Here is a 17,141-nt window from a genome sequence, read left to right on the forward strand (position 1 = left end):
TTTGCTGGGAAGTGGTAGCAGGTCTCCCTGCCTGGGATATTATTGCTGAAGACCTAGATAGCAGGTCTCCACTTCCATTCATTCTATTTCTGGAAGCAAATGTTCTCTAATTGCAGGCTGGAGCTGAATGCTTCACAGTGTTTCCCACTGTGCTAATTGGAAAAATATAATTTTCAACTCACTGTGTCCTGCTTTGCACAATAACGGCTGGCAGCTGGGTTCTCAGTTCTGTTCCTCAAGTGAACTAGTGTTTTGTAGTTTAGTGTGAAGGACAGTAGACCCTTAAGGGTCCCAGGGGAAGGAGGGAGGGAGGGAGGGAGGGAGGGAGGGAGAGAGAGAGAGAGAGAGAGAGAGAGAGAGAGAGAGAGAGAGAGCGTGCAAGCGCTTATACTGTGTAAAGAACAATTGGAGAATATCCTCTGGCCTGAAAACATGTGCCATTGACTTCTAGGTTGTTCTAGGAGCCTTTATTAAATTTAATTTCAATTAAAATGTTTGGGGAGCCAGCTCCTGGGAATACTAATCAATATGTCCCTTTAGTTGAACAGTCCCATGATGGGTCTTACATGCACCTTATTGATCTGGAATGAAGGTAATTCTCTTTTACCTGACATCTTGGCTCCTGGCAAGCTCCCCATTGGCCTCCGTGTGTTCAACCTCATCAGCATTCTGAGACTCAAATCAGCATGGGAGCAGAGAGTGGGTAAGTAGTGCTTGTGTGTAGAATTTGGTTTTCCTTTAGAGCAGTGGTTCTCAACCTTCCTAATGGTGCCACCCTTTAACCCAGTTCCTCACGTTGCAGTGACCCTCAACCCTAAAACTATTTTTGTTGCTACTTAACTGTGATGTTGCTACTGTTATGACGTATAATGTAAATGTCTGTGTTTTCTGATGACATTAGGTAACTCCTGTAAAAGGCTCATTCAACCCTAAAAGGGTCTCCACCCACTACTTTAGATGGGTCTGTCTCTTCATACACAGAAACACCATCTACAGTAGAGGAAAGCTTTGCACTGGAGCTTCCTGCGGACGTCGCGATCTCACTGTCAGTAGCAAGCCTTCCCTGTGCAGCAGAAGGCTGAGAAGCACAGGCTTTGGGACCCAACATGTCTCGGCTCATGCTCCAGCTCTACCATTTCTAAGTTGGGTAGCCTGGTAGGCTAATTCATTCATTGAAGTGCTGGTTGCTCATCTAAAAGTTGGGGATGACAACAACACTTACGTCCCAGGGGTTTCATGAGGATTAAATAAAATGATGCATGTGATCTGGGCAATGACCTCAGCCCTCTCTGTCATGTTTATTAGCTTATGATACTCTCTGAACAGCTGCTGCCTCTGCCTTCATTGCCTCCTTCCTGCTTACCTAGTCCTCCTCCCATAGTTTTGCTGGGTAACTCAGGCTGGCCTTGTGGTAGCTCTGTGTCTCAACTTCCCAGCTACTGAGATCACAAGCTTGCCTGGCTTTGCAATTCTCCTGACAAGGTAGTAGTCTGCTAGTTGCTGATTCTCCAGGCATCTTACCTTGACTGTGTGATGTGACAAGCAGGTTTTCTGAACTGGTAACTTTATCTCAAGTTTGAGCTATGAGTGTATGACCTTCAGTTTAGGTTGAGCTGTGAATGATACAAAAAAATGAAGATAGTTTCTTGTCTGCAGCACAAGAAATCCCAGTCTGTTATAACAGCTCCAGAGTGATCACGGTGCAAAGACAAGCTCTTTCTTTCTTTCCATTCTATCTTAAGCATGTGATTACCATCTTCACAGAATAAGTACCCAAAGTCACCAGATATCTCATGAGTAATGGCAAGTTTGAGTGCGCCGCTGAGTTCTAATGAGTAGGAACTAGTACATATATCTTATTCAGATGTATATATAAGTCAGAGGGTAGGTGCCCACCCCACTCCTGGTACCAGTCTGCATCAGGATCCAGTTAGAAGACAGAAATCATAGGTTGTTTGTTTTTTTTTTTTTAATTGTATGGGTGTTTTCCTCAATTACTTATCTGTTGAGTTCAACAGAAAATTTGTTATTTTGTCTGGTTTTGTTAGCCAGCTTGCTCTAGGGATCCCCTGTCTCCACTTTGGAGAGCTGGAATTACAGGTGGTCTTCTACACCTACCTGACATGTACTTGAGAGCCAAGGATCTCTAGTTCCCTCACTTGCACGGGAGCACTTCACCCACTGAAGCATTGTTCCACACCTCACCCCAAAATAGTAATTATTTCAACAGAGAATTAGACTTTGAATTTTAGTTGTTAAGTAGGTGTGAAGTGCTAACTGGGCAACTGAGACAGAGAGGGGAACTCTGAGGCATCACTGATAGCAATAAGAAGGTAGGAGGAGAGAAAGGATTGAGTTGCTAACAGGAGAAGCCTTGTGCCTCCAGTCATTGCCTAATTTGTGTGCTGTGTCCTTGTGAAAGAGTCTTATATAGATGAGTTTTTTGGGGTGGTGGTGCAAGATTGCCAAGAACAGAGTGCTAGCAGCTGGTGAGGTCAAACGCTGTGAGGACTGGCCAATTCTGTGAAAGCCAAAGAACTATACATGGGAACTGAGCACGTGAGAAGAAACCACTGAGTGAAGAAATACGAGGTTAGCTTTCCGGGATAGGAAGCAGACCCAGAGGGTTCCTTTTCTTTTCTCCAGTCCAAAAAGCTCTCTACAGGCAGTGCAAACCTGCAGCCATTGGCAAACAAACTTAGAAGAGTTCCAAGACCACCAGCAGAGAACAGCAGGCTGGGCTTGAAGCTGAGCTGACACAGGTCCCCTGACCACACAGCTCGTGCCTGCTGGCATTTCCCCTTGTTGATCTATTTCATGCTCTGTGGAATGGTGTGTTATCTGATGGGTGATACTCAGACATCATCACATGACCATCCCGTACCAAGTGACCGCTCTCTGTGGGTGAATCTTGTCTGGATTGCTAATCACTAAGGTGACTTTGTAACTGGGTTTCTATTTTTCTCGTTCCTCGCACAATTCACTGTAAAGAAGAACATCATCTTCTCCCTCACGCTCTGCCCTGGGATGAGGTTTTTCTTGTTGGGTGGGTTTGGAGTTCTATTGAAGATTATGTGGAGAGCAGATATCCAGGTATCAGCCCCTGGGGTTCTCTGTGACACTCCTAAGTTCTTCATAGTGTTTGAATCTTTGAATACTTATGAAAAGCTCTCAGGGAGAACTTTCTCTCGGGATGGAGACCCTCCAACTCCAAAGACCAGACCGAGACACCACAGGATGCAATCAGCAAGAGGATTTGGTTTATTGTCGGGATACACAGGCACAGGCACCTGCGGGCGCTTCAGTCACTCGGGGGACTGGCGCGCCCCACGGAACCAAGGATGGGCTTTTATAGGATTTTGGGGAGCAGAAGCAAGCATACAGAAGCAGATGCATGGTTACAGGGATATAATTGGTGGATTCTAATGTTTCCTAGCTACCTTCCTGAAACATAACGGCTGACTCGGCCCCCAAAGGGTTCAGCCCGGGGGCAAGTTTCCTAGCTACCTTCCTGAAACATAACGGCTGACTCGGCCCCCCAAGAGTTTAGCCCGGGGGCAAGTTTCCTAGCTACCTTCTTGAAACATAACAACTGACTCGGCCCCCCCACCAGGGTGTGGGACCTCTCCCGGGGGCTTTTCTTATTGTCAGGTGCTCAACCGCAGTCGTCCTGTTGCCAGGCCTTCAACCAAACATCTCTTGCTTGGCAGCCGCTGTGTACTCAGTGTTCTAACCTTTCCCTGAACCAGTTATCTTAAGTACAGCCTTGCAAAATGGCGTTACTGCTGCTAAGCTGGGGTCTTTCATTCCCCCATTTTTTTTTTTTTGCTAACTTTGAGTGAAATCTTTCACTCGACTTGGTCAAGAAATTTCTGTCTGGTGGGGGCTTATTCCCCCACTGACTCTAGGCCACAAAAGGGCTAGGAGGAGCCACGTAGAGTTTTAACTTTAAGGGGTTTGGAGTGCGCTGAACTCTCCATGTCTGGGGTGTAGTGTTGTGATTAGTCAATTCCTCAGACCGGACTGCCTTGACGTGTGGTGCGTGGATCTAAGCCGAGACTCCGTCTACCTTTAGGGCGGTCGGGGTAGTCAGGAGGACGGTGTAGGGTCCTTTCCACCGTGGCTCGAGATTCTTGGTCTGGTGTCTGTGCACCCACACGGTGTCTCCAATCTGGAACGGGTGTGGCACCACCGGATGTTCAAGCTTGTCCTGGTAAGCAGCGGCCAAAGGTCTCCAGACGTCTCTCTGCACAATCTGTAGGGCCTGTAAATGGGCCCTCAGAGAAGGGCTGTCAGCAAAATCAGCAATGTTTGAATCAAAGAAATGGACAAATGGGGGTGGTGTTTCATACATTATTTTAAAAGGAGTTAGACCATGGGGGCCCGGGGTATTCCGGGCCCGATATAGAACTAGGGGAAGGAGGGCCACCCAATCCTTTGAGCCAGTTGCAAGCGTAAGTTTGGATAAAGTCTCCTTAATTGTTCTATTCATGCGTTCTACCTGACCTGAACTCTGGGGTCTATAGGCACAATGTAATTTCCAATCAATCCCCAGCAATTTGGCCACCAACTGACTTACTTGGGAGACAAAAGCGGGCCCGTTGTCCGACCCCAACGCTTGAGGCATGCCTGTTAAGAAAGCCCTGCCTGCTGGTACCTCCGCACAACGGGCTGAACTCATCGCCTAGACTCACCCCTGGAATTCTGGGACAGGAGACATGAAGCCAGGAGGATTGTTGTGAATTCCAGGCCATCAAGGGCTACAGAATGAGATCCCGTCTTACAAGGGCAAAGCCTAGCAAAGCAAAAGAAAAACCCAAAAGATAAAGCATTTCTCCTTTAAAAATGTTGCTGTCAAGTATTTTATCCATAAAAAGGTATGAAGCGCAAGGCCCTGGGTTCGGTCCCCAGCTCCGAAAAAAAAAGAACCAAAAAAAAAAAAAAAAAAAGGTATGAAGAATTAATAGGTCAGGCTTAGATGTAAGTCAGTCATGAAGCATGTGCTTAGCATGTAGGAGGTTTAGGGTCAGTCTCCAGCGCCCAAACACAAAACCCACCCAAACAATAACAAAGAATTAAATAACATAATGGACACGTCTGTTCCACACACTAGAAACAGCTATTTCACCATTTTCATAAGGTCGTGTTTGTAACTTGACGCTCAATATTTTACCCAAACCGGCATGGAGTTGCAAAATGCAATGAAGTCATTGCATGGGAGGAACACACAAAAAGAATCCATCACATCCTGGCAGGATTTCAGCTCAGGAAACTTTATTCTTTTTCAAAGTCGAATAGCCAAAACAAAACAAAACAAAATGTTATGGGGTCGGTGCGATACTTGAGTGGGTAAATGTGCTTGGCTGTAGCTTGAACCCTGGAACTCAAGTAAAGGAGGAAGGAGAGATTGAGTCCACATCATGGTTTTCTGTTTTTCACATGTGTGCTATAACATGTGCATCCAAATGCACACAATACACACACACACGCACACACACACATGCACACCAGCTTTTAAAGATTGCACGGTTGTAAGATAATTAAATGACAAACATGTTGGTGCCCACTTCCCAGCTTGCGGGTTCAGGTCTGGATGCTTCCTTCCTGGATTTAAGTCCACACATGCACATGTCCTCAAGGCACGTACAACCTCACTCTGCATGTTTTTAAGCCATATGCAAATGATCTCATATTTTATGTGGTCTCATACACGTTATTTTCCTTTTACTTGACATGGCGGTGAAGTTTCCCCCTGGTAACGTGTAGCTCTGGCCACTCATGATCAATTTGTTATCTGTGCTCATCGACATATTGGCGATTTCATATTTTGGACAATTCAGAAGAGCGCTTCTGGTTTGAAGGTGAGATAAATGGTAGAGCACTTGCCTAGCATGTGGAAGGCCCTGGGCTCGATCTCTGGGGGGTGGGGAGGAGGGAAGAGCGATTTTATTAGCATCCTTTGGGAGTGGGGTGCAGGGGAGAGAACCCAAGACCTTGAGCATGCTAAATGTGATTTCTCCAGCCATTCATCAGCTTGTTACAGTAGTTTCCTTGGGCGTTTCTGTCTAAGCCTAGAGTTGTGTGTTTTATCTGATGTTTGCCTTTGGTTTTGGATACTAGCTAAGCCAGGTGGTCCTTTCATGAGCAGTAAGCTTTAGATCTGCACCTTGGCCAGCACCTGATATTGGTAGACTTTTCCCCTCCCAAATACGTTATTTGTTACACTTAACAATCCTATCATGAATCCTTTTCATTTCAGATAAAGACTCAAATGTCCAGTATTAAATTACATCAAATAAGGTTTATTAAAGTAATAAGCAAGTTGGATCCAACCCAGGTCTGCTAGATTCAAAGCTCTTGGACATGAAGTCATGGAAACATAGAGGGCTGTCACTAGGGCAGAGTGTGAGCAGGTGTTAGAAATGGGAGGAGACTCCGGATTTAGGAGGGGATGCAAGGCATAATGGGAACCACCTGTCTACAGCACCAACACGCAAGGCTGGTGTTCAGAAGGGATAACTGACCACTGAAAAATGGCATGGTTTCTTTGACCCTGGGCTGTCCCTCCCTAAAGGGCCTTCAACTTTGTCAGAGGTGACTGTCAGTTTCCAGGTCCACGCCTAAGTACTTACCCCTCAGTCCGCTTCCTCTGAGGGAAAGGTAATTGCTGACTGCTGCAGGCATAGCAGTGATGCCTTTCATTCCAACACCTGGGAGGCAGAGGCAGATGGGTTTGAAGCCTACCTGGCCTACGGAATGAGTTCCAGGTAGCTAGGGTTATGTGGAGAGAACCTTTCAAACAAAACAGCCCTGACAGCCTCCCAAACTGGTGCTTTGTGGATACCAACTACTCCCACTTGCCACCATGGGAGTCAGCCATCTTGGAAGTCGGTGTTCAAGCCCTGGCAGGGGTGGTTCCTCCACATTCAGGAAAAAGTAGTGTTTCATTTAACTGCTATGCTTTGTGAGGTAGCAATGGTAGGGCTCTATCAAAGGTAGAGATTGGAGTGGAGATGTTTTTATTCTTTGTAAATACCAGAAAACACATGTATTTCAAGGCTGAAATACCCAATTCAGTTCTCACGAGTTTACTTTCCTTGGGCTACATAAACAGCACATTGCATGTTGCAAATTGCTGACCTGTGACTTCCAGCCCTGTTTTAATTTTCCCATGTTCTGTTCTGGTCTTTGCTTGAAGTGCATACTTAATTTATAATTAAATGTGTAATTATGGAACAGATAAATACAATTTAGATTTCCTATGTTATATAACTTTTAGATGAGTTTGGCCAAAGGGAAATCAGTAATAATGAGGATGGCACGGATTAGTCAGAACCGGCTCTAGTTGACCCCTGCTTGTTTTGTCTCATTTAAAGCTCACAAGAACTGTCAGGAAGTCGCACCGTCCTGAGGAGTAGATTAAAGCACTGTAGATATTGAGAAAGCCATTTGAGGTCACAGTCTGCACGAGAGGGAACATGTCACCCAGGAGCCGAGGAAGTACAAGGAGATGACCAACAGGCACACCAGCCCGAAGACGACAAGGCGTTGATATCGTTCAGATTACTCCTTCCAAGGTGCGTGTTCAGAGGTCCTTAGAAAGGCTAAGCCCGGTAACCTAGGTTTCATCCCAGGAACCACATCGTGGAAAGGAAGAAGCGACTCCTGTAGGCTGTCCTCTGACCTCCACGCGTACGCCACATCAGGTGTGTGCATCAGCCATACCACGGAGAACTAAAGCTGAAAATGTAGAGAACTAGTTTAGAGACAAAGACAACCCGGTGTGTACTTTCATAATCCTTCCCAGAGAAGAGCCTGCAGCCTCAGGAGATCTGGAGGCCCCAGTGGAGACCCACGAGACTTCAGACATGAAGACATGAAACTTGAGACCTGTGCCTCTGGGGTTTTTAAAGCCAATACAAATAAGTGTGTGATTTGAAAGAGCAGGGAAATGAAGCACAAGGAGTTATTTGAGGCTACTTGGGGATTGGGTTGCTGAGGTCTCAAACTATTATTAATATTCCCTATATAAATGAATGACATAGGGTTGGCAAGAGGGTTCAGTGGGTAAAAGGTGTCTGTTTCTAAGACTGATGGCATTAAGTCCTGGCTGGGGGATCTACATGGCAGAAGGAGAGAATTGACTCCTACAATCGTCCTCTGACACAGAGGTGCTTTGGTACATATCCTTCCCTATCACAAATAAATGAACGAATGAATGAATGAATGAAGAAAGGAAGAAAGAAAGAAAGAAAGAAAGAAAGAAAGAAAGAAAGAGAGAAAGAGAGAAAGAAGGCATCCAAGAATGGGCCAAGATATAATGTTAGACTAAAGACAGCCTGACTCACGAACACGACTAAAGACGGCAATCGTGTCACTGAACGGCGGGCGTGCAGTGTAGGCTCTCCCAGTGTAGTCTAGGCAGCTTCACAAGCCAAGCCTGGGTTTGCCCCCAGCCTCTCCACCTTGACTTTCCGGAATGTTCTTTTGAACAGAGCAGAGTACACGAGTAGGAGGCACTGGGTTACTTGATGAGGTGAGGTGATTAGAAAATGCCAGGCCAGTGGAGAGGATGCATGTTTTACAGAGATAGGGAGGCTGTTCCTAGGACTGATTTGCAGAGCTCTAGGCTGGCAGCCCCAGGTAATGGCTGCCTCATTGCTCCTTTCAGTCTAAGCCTTCTAGACTTTCCTGGGCAGGGGCTGGGGCAGGGGCAGGGGCAGGGGCAGGGGCAGGGGCAGGGGCAGGGGCAGGGGCAGGGGCAGGGGCAGGGGCAGGGCTGGGGTGGGGGTGAGCTCAAGGGCAGGCCATTTGTCAAGGCCCTTTTAGCTGTAATAACACCAGATTATTTCCCAGACACAATACTACACGACCTTTCTCTCATAGAGTTTTGCTTGTGCGTTGTGAAGGACAAGCCAGAGCATGCGGTAAGAATTTGGTCTTATCAGCTGTTGAGGCCACACGCATTTCCTGCATAGTTAGCTTTACCCAGGGCTCATAGGGTTTTTGGATCCTGGGGTTGGCAGGAAATGCTAAAGATGAAGTTAATGAAGGTGAGGTTATGAGTCCCTAGATGTTGGAGGTAGCATCTTCTATGAGACAAGTATTTTGAGCCTCCTTCTCTGAGTTGCTTCAGTACTGGGGGCAGCACACATGGGGGATGCCCTCATTTCTGGCCCATTCCCTTTCCCAGAAGTTGAAGATTTCTGTTGGGCACACAAGTGGTTCCAGCTTGAAGCCAGTCAAGACATGTCAAGTCTGTCCTCTTCCAGGACAGACAGGTGACCAAGTCCAGTCTCTCTATTCAGGGTGAATTTGGGGACTTCTGCTGGGATTGCTTGTGATGGGGAGGGGCATGCAGTCTTGAGTTTACATGGAGCTCTGGTCCTAGCCTTTGTCAAGGACCTGAGGCAAGAAACCGGTGCTGGTAACATCAGTAAGCTACTGGGTCCTGCCCTTTTCAAAATGGCTAGTGGTCCAGGCCAGATTAGGCTGCATCTTTACGGTTGAGACAGTCCTGAAACAGCCCTACCAGGTGCTAGGCATGCTCTGAATAGAGTTGTCGGGAAGAGACAGAAATCCCTGATGTTTTGGGAAAGAGCAGTACAGCCAGGGCCAGAGCCCTCTGAGCAGACAGAACTCTGATACTGTGGGCTCCTGGGCAGGCTACCCTGGCTGGCCTGCTCATCCCAGAATCCCCTGGCAGAGGCAGGGCCTTTCTTTCTAGAGATTAGAGAGCCTTCAGTTCTCTCTCTCTCTCTCTCTCTCTCTCTCTCTCTCTCTCTCTCTCTCTGTGTGTGTCTCTGTGTGTGTCTCTGTGTGTCTCTGTGTCTCTGTCTCTCTCTCTCTCTCTCTCTCTGATGATGCCTGGGGTTGTGGGCAGCAGAACTGTATCCACCCTGTGAGTAGCACCCATGTCCCTTCTCTGTCCCCACTTGGTATCAGTAGATCAAAACTCTGCCTCCTCCCCCTCTACCTTCTGTAGCTCCTTCCCTCTGGGTCCCACCCATGAGCCTATCTGGTGCCTTTTTACCTATCAGCTCCAGGCAGCTGCGGGCCTGTGGGCCCCACCCCAGTAGCACTGCCTGGCCTTTAAGGTGCTCTGCTGGTGATCCCATCCCACAGACTCTGTCAGGGTCTTTCTTGTTCCATTTCTGCCTGGAAATCTTCAATAAGATTATATTCTCAGGAGGACTAAAGGAAGAGGAGGAGGAGGGGGATGAAGAAGAGGAGGAGGAGGGGGATGAAGGAGAGGAGGAGGAGGAAGAGGAAATAGCTGAGAGAACAAGAAATTATTTTAAAAGGAATATAAACTGCAATAGGGAAAATAGTTGAATACTACTAGCCCAAGAACAGGCATTGTCTTATTGGATTAGAGTTGAGAATAAAGAACTAGACATACATGCTATGAGAATTTACTGTCTGGGGAAAGTGGGCAAAGCCTAAACGAGGGTTTCTTAGCTGGGGCTGACTTCCCCTGCCAAAGGATAATTTCAAGTCAGAGTTTGAAAAATAATTAGTCAGTGAACTCTTTAACCATTTCTATTAAGGTCCAGAAGAAAACATTTATCCTTGTGATGAGGATTTTTACAGAGCACAAATAATAAAAGTAATATTAGTACAGTTAACCCACAATAACACAAGAGCACAGATCAGACCACATGCAAAACAGGAGCTGTAATACAGGAGACAAAGGGTTAATATCCTCAATATGCAAAGAGCTTGCAGAAATAACTAAGAAAAACAAAAGATCCCAATAAAAATGGGCAAAGGAAATGCATGACTAGGAATGTTACTTACCAAAAAAAGAAACACAGAGCCTAGGCCTGGTGGCACACTTGCAAGGGCTCGCAGGGCTCGGGAGGAAAAGGTGGGTGGGTGTTTTGTTGAAAGTTCTAGGCCAGCTTGAGTTACGTAGTGAGGTTAGATCTGGCAAAGCCCCATGAAGAACTCTGTAGTGGGGTGAGAGAGGGAAGATAAAGAAGAAAAGAAATAAAAAGAGGAAAAGAAAGAGCGAGTGGCTGGCCAGAGAGCACTGTGGTGCTTGCCTGTCATCCCACCTGGAAGGTGGAGGCAGGAGGATTCAGACTTTGAGACCAGCTTTGTAATGCAACTGACAGTTTCTCAAGAAGCAGGGAGGGGACTATAGATGGCCAACAAAGGGTCTTCAATCTGCTGCGATGAGCAGAGAAACAGAAACTGTGTCCTTATTAATCTGAACAAGTTGTGAGGTAGCTTTTAAAAAACACCATCCTGTGTCCGTATTAGAGTAGACGGAGAAAGGGGCTCTTGGATGATGAACATTGTGAGGTTACAACACTTTGGATGCCATATACTTCGCATGCAATAAAATGCACCCATTTTCAGTGTATGGCAAGATAGAATAAATGTGCAGACCAAGATAAATACCATCATAATAAAGTTAAACAAATTTCAACTGGTGAAGCCCCAGATCTGTCACCTTCTTCCCCTGCACTTGCTTTCCTTATCATAGTTTTGCCTTTTCTAGAATTTCACGGAAATAAGGTTAGGCAATTGTGCCTGGGTCTTTAACAAGATGTCTGTGAGGTTTTGCATGTACCTAAGGATATCTGTGATAATCCCCTTTTTATTGCTGAGGGATATTCCTTTGTATAAGCATACCATAACTTTTAATGACTTTCAGTTTTGAGCTGCAAATACAGTCTTTTCAGCCCAATGGAAGTGACCTTTGGAGCTGCTGGAGGGCTACAGATGGGATGGGATGGACTTTTACCCATCTTCTCCTGATAAGCCAGGCTTCTTGTCCTCTCTGGGTGGTACCTAATGAAGAGTAGAGATAGCCTCCTGCTTCTTGTTTAGTATGTTTAAAGAAACATTACTGGACACATTAAAATAAAGTAACATGAAAGTATTCCAACTAAAGAAATCGAAATGAAAAGTATAAATTATCCTGTCAGTTCCACAAATTGATTTAGACATAAAAAGGAACACCAATCCCTCACCGCTTGCCCCTTAAAGGACCCACCCTTTTTTTCTAGAGTGCATAATTTACCTTTCCTTTTGTGTAGACATTAATAGATTTGTAGAATAATACATTGCTCTTTATTTAAAAATTTCAAAAAATTGAAAAAAAGACATAAATCTGGTTTTAAAAAATTAAAAAGACTCTTCTTAGGACCACCCTCTGAGAACAGGTTGGTGAGAACCTTTTTGGCATTTACAAGGTCCAATAGGATCATGACTATAACCTGGGGCTGGAGAGATGTCTCAGAGGTTAAGAGCATGGGCTACTTTTCCATAGGTTCCAAGTTCAGGTCCAAGAACCTACAGCTGGGAGGTTGGGGATTTAGCTCAGTGGTAGAGTGCTTACCTAGGAAGCGCAAGGCCCTGGGTTCGGTCCCCAGCTCCGAAAAAAAAAAAAGAACCTACAGCTGGAAGCTCAGAACCAGCTCTAGGGGATCCGACACCGTCTTCACCATCTTCTGGTCTCCTCAGGCACACACATGAATGTGCTACACATGTGCACACACACACACACACACATACACACACACACACGCCACAGACACACAAATAAAAATAAAAGAAAAACTGTTAAAATATAAAAAAATTAAGTGGCCAGAGAGATGACTCAGTGGTTAAGAGCACTGGCTGCTCTTCCCAGAGGTCCTGAGTTCAATTCCAACACCCACATGGTGACTCACAACTTCTGTTGTGACTGCAGTTCCAGGGACCCAACATCTTCTTCTGTAGTCTGAGGGCAGTGCTCACACATGCATACTGGCAGAGCACTAATACACATCTACCACCACCACCACCACCATCGCTGCCACCACCACCACCACCACCACCACCACCACCACCACCACTAAATACTAAAAAATAAAAATAAACCCTATTTCCATGCTCTTGACTTACACAGAGACAGGGCACTCTCCCTTATCCCTGGTAGCTGGATTTGTTTGTTTGTTTGTGCGGTGTGTGTCCATGTGCACTGCAGAGAGTGATCTCTGTCATCCTGCTAACCCTCGAGACATCCAATGGGACTCTCGCTGTTTGGCAGCAAGTGTCTTTACCTACAGAGCCACCTCACTGTCTCCAGTGAGTGGCTTTTACAGAGGGCTTCATGCTTCTGAGTCAAATGCTGTGTGGGTTTATCTGATTGGTGGAGCCCTGGTCCATATCTTCCTATAGAGAAACCGGGAACTTGAGCTTCTGACATTTTACTTTGTACTGTGAAGGAAAATCTGCCTTCTAAAGAGGGGACTTCCTTAATGAAGGGTTGTAGAATTTAGGGGCACAAATAGAATGGAAATTGTCTACTATGGTAGCACCCTGCAAAGCCCCAAACATCACGTTTCATCTGTCCCCAGTCTCTTCCTCTTAATTTTAGGTCCTTCATCCTCACAAGACACTTCCTCTTTCCTTAGGTGTGCTCCTGAAGGGTGTAAGGATCCTCCCCTGCTACACACACACACTCGCGCACACACACACGTGCACACACACACAGACACACACACGCATACACACATGCACACATGCATACACACACATGCACACACAAAAATACGCACACGCATACATACACACACACACGCATGCACACACACAGGAGAGAGAGAGACAGAGAGACAGAGAGACAGAGAGACAGAGACAGAGAAAGACAGAGAGGAGTGCAACATACATGCCTACTCAGAGGATTACCACCCTCTGTAAATGCCTGGTACCTATTCTGAACTGTAGAGAGGGATCCATTCTGCTCTCATATAGGGGGAGTTCTGCCTTATGCTCATTGGCATTAAATAGCGGATGACTTAGTTATTTTTTTTAAATATGTGTTCTTTTACAATTTCAAATCTATCTATAGAAATATATGTGTATTTTATTATATTTCCCTGTTATCTTTACTTATTGCCATCCCTACTAAACTTTTTCTTTGTTTCAATGACCTCCCTCCTACGTGTGTGTGTGTGTGTGTGTGTGTGTGTGAGAGAGAGAGAGAGAGAGAGAGAGAGAGAGAGAGAGAGAGAGAGAGAGACTATGCCACTGAAAAACCACCTCACCAGCAACCATTACTCCAGGGTCCAAAGGGCCTCAGGCAGGGGAGGGACCTCGTGATCCCCTTCCCCACACATGTTGGAATATTGATGAAGGAGATTTCATTCTTTTTTAAAAAAGATTTTATTTTGAATTATACATAGGTGTGTCGAGCTGTGCATGTCAGTACATGTGTCATTGGAGGCCAGAAGACTGTGATGGATCTCTTGGAGCTGGAGTTAAGGTGGTTGTAAACTTTGAATTCAAGTAGGGTCCTTTGGAAGAACAGTACATGCTCCTAGCTACTGAGCTATCCTCGAGACCAGTGCTTTCTTGAAAACAACTTCTGATGAACACTAGGCCTCTGTCAGTCCTCAAGAATCTGACCAGAAGGGGCTGGGGATTTAGCTCAGTGGTAGAGCGCTTGCCTAGGAAGCGCAAGGCCCTGGGTTCGGTCCCCAGCTCCGAAAAAAAGAACCAAAAAAAAAAAAAAAAAAAAAAAAAAAAAAAAAAAAAAAAGAATCTGACCAGAGCTGCACCCGTGTGCTTGTCATTAGGAAGCCTGCTTAGCCCGCTGCAGAGGAATCCTAGTCCATCACACCTTTGGCGTGAAGTCCTACTGGGCCAAGTGGGCTTCCTAGGAGCTGTTTCTAGCCAAGTCTCCATATGCCTAGTGGGCGGGTGTTGAAACCTGGGTCAGGCTTGGCAGGAGATCTGCAGAGGGAGCTGTTACAACCCAAACAGTCACTGTGTGCACAGTGCTTCACATGTCTTCCATATGCCTGGAACCAGTCACTGGAAACTGCAAGACTCTGTGCAACCCCAAGAAATGACTGTTAGAGAAAGTAAGTGCCTGGGACTCACGGGACTATTAGGTCTAATCAGCATCCTAAGAACTACTGAGTATTTAAATTATCACACTGAGGGAAATAGACCCCGGTCAGTCCTTCTGCTTTTGGACTGAAATAAAGATGTTTGGTCGTCTGACTTCCTAGCCTTATTCTGGATGTGACAGCTCTCTTTCCTTCTGATGAGTTTCCAGCTCAAGGTCAGATGGGGTTTGGGAGGAAGCATTGCTCACAAACCAAGTGTGAGGACACGTGCTCCAGGCGAGCCACAGCCTTTGGACTCCATCCTGGACTTTGACTGCTTCGTGGAGTAGGGCTGGAACTAGAGAAATGTCACTGGACTGACTCATTACACATGCTCCCAGAACCATGAGCGGGTGATCCCCGCTAAGGAGTGTCGTGCTCATGCTGATAGAATCTGGCAAACGTGGACTTCATCACTGGATCTGCAGTGGAAGAGAAGGCAGCACTCACAGCCACAGAAACCCCCTCCCCAGTTCTGCAGGGTCTGCCTCTCTCTACCCCGCTCTGTTGTGGGCCACCTCTGTTGCCCCCTGCCAAGGATCCCTCCCACTAACCCGGCTTCTTTGCTCCCTCCTCCAGAGCCCTAGCCCCTCGGGTCTCATCTACAGTATATGCTATGTCAGTTTTTCCCTGCCTCTGTGACTTCTGTCCCTGGTCACTCTGGGCAGCTATGTCTGAATGGGCAAGTGTGTGAGAGAGGACATAGGAGGCAAAGAAAGAAATGAGTGTGTGAAAGGCTAAGTGCTTAGCTGATGAACACTGAACTTCTGGGACCTAAACATTCCAGAATGTTCTCCCCTTCAGCTGGACAGTGTTACTACAGGATCTTTATTTTAGATCCTTTGAGAAAATGAAAACATTCCTATTGTGAACCCATTTAACCCAGATACTGTCATTTGCCTGTTTCTTCCTAATGCTTAGTAAAGAGAGATGGAGAGATGGCTTAGTGTCAACAGCATTGGATGCTCTCGGAGAGGACCCTCCCTGAAGTTCCTGGCACCTACATGCTGGCTCACAACCATTTATAACTCCAGTTCCAGGGGGTCTGATGCTGTCTTCTGGCTTCTGTGGGATGCATAGACATACATGAAGGTAAAACACCCATGTACATAGAATAAAATGAAAAAAAAAAAAGACCCAGAGATGCTCAGCAGGTAAAGGGTTTGCTGAACGCAGCATCCATGTAAAATCTGAGCATGGTAGTGTGTGTAGGGTAACCCCAGCCAGTGGGGCTACCAGAGGCTGGCAGAACTTGGGAGCTCACTGGCCATACTGTCTAACTGGAATGACAATCTCCAAGTCAATTGAGAGACTCAGTCTTAAAAATAAGGTGGAGAGAGAGAGAGACAGAGAGAGAGACAGAGAGAGAGAGACAGAGAGAGAGAGAGAGAGAAAGAGAGAGACAGAGAGAGACAGAGAGAGAATGAATGACGCCTAATGACTTCTGGCCTCCACATGAGTGTACTTAGGTGAGTTCCCTCCTCCAACATGTGTGGCCATTCACACACACACACACACACACACACACGGGTTGGGGTGGTGGTGGGGGAGAAGAGCATAGAGTAAGCACTGAGAGGACACAGACTTGGTGCTTCAAAATAAAAGCAAGTCTGAAACTGGGTTTGAGAGCCAGCGTAGCATGCAGGGCATTTGATCTTCCTTGATGCTGCCTTTCTCGTCATGCAGGATATGCCAACCCCTCACGTTCTTTACCTTGTAGGGTCTTTGGGTGGGGAGCTTTGAATGACTGTTAGTGCGAGTTAGTTTCGTCCCTGCTGCTGCTTTTCTCCAATAGAAGAAGAAGCCTGTCTGCTCTTCTGTGGCCCGTCCTGAGGTCTGAATCTTATGGGGACAACAGCAGATAAAAGAGGCTTTGTCTGGGTATCTTCTTCAGACACAGCAGAGACAGAAGCTGAGCCTGTCTTTCGACTGAAGCCTGTGATAAGCCTCTAAGCTCAGGGACACAGAAATGGTCTCCGTGTGCCCGTCTAAAGCATTCTGTCTGTCTGGGCTGTTTCTTGATGCTGTTTTTGTTGTTTCTTTCTTTCTTTCTTTCTTTCTTTCTTTCTTTCTTTCTTTCTTTCTTTCTTTTCTTTTCTTTTCTTTTCTTTTTCTTTTCTTTCTTTCTTTCTTTCTTTCTTTTTTTTTTTTGAGATGGGATCTCCTTGGCTGTCCTGGAGTTCACTAAGTAGGCCCCTCAGAGTCATAGAGTTTTGCTTACCCCAGTCTCCGGAATGCTGGGATTTTAAA

At 46.2% G+C, this 17,141-nt stretch overlaps 2 long non-coding RNA genes across 4 annotated transcripts; one reads left to right on the forward strand and one right to left on the reverse strand.

Moving 5' to 3' along the window:
• The first annotated feature begins 246 nt into the window (after positions 1-246).
• On the forward strand, positions 247-7,739 carry LOC102549265 (uncharacterized). The gene is made up of 3 exons (XR_015683795.1): positions 247-703; positions 5,746-5,861; positions 7,377-7,739. It is a non-coding gene; the product is annotated as an uncharacterized LOC102549265 (long non-coding RNA).
• On the reverse strand, positions 3,240-8,521 carry LOC147995683 (retrovirus-related Pol polyprotein-like). Of its 3 annotated transcripts, XR_015683792.1 has the most exons (5): positions 8,349-8,476; positions 7,404-7,740; positions 6,633-6,710; positions 4,695-4,795; positions 3,240-4,289 (listed from the first exon to the last, which is right to left on the reverse strand). It is a non-coding gene; the product is annotated as a retrovirus-related Pol polyprotein-like (long non-coding RNA). The 3 variants fall into 3 exon arrangements; XR_015683791.1 differs by lacking the exon at positions 4,695-4,795 and having other exon boundaries at positions 8,349-8,493; XR_015683793.1 differs by lacking the exons at positions 4,695-4,795; positions 6,633-6,710 and having other exon boundaries at positions 8,349-8,521.
• Between the last annotated feature and the right edge of the window lie 8,620 nt (positions 8,522-17,141).

The sequence above is a fragment of the Rattus norvegicus genome, chromosome 3 (genome assembly GCF_021556685.1).
Source record: "Rattus norvegicus strain SHRSP/BbbUtx chromosome 3, alternate assembly SHRSP_T2T, whole genome shotgun sequence".
NCBI classification, from domain to species: domain Eukaryota; kingdom Metazoa; phylum Chordata; class Mammalia; order Rodentia; family Muridae; genus Rattus; species Rattus norvegicus.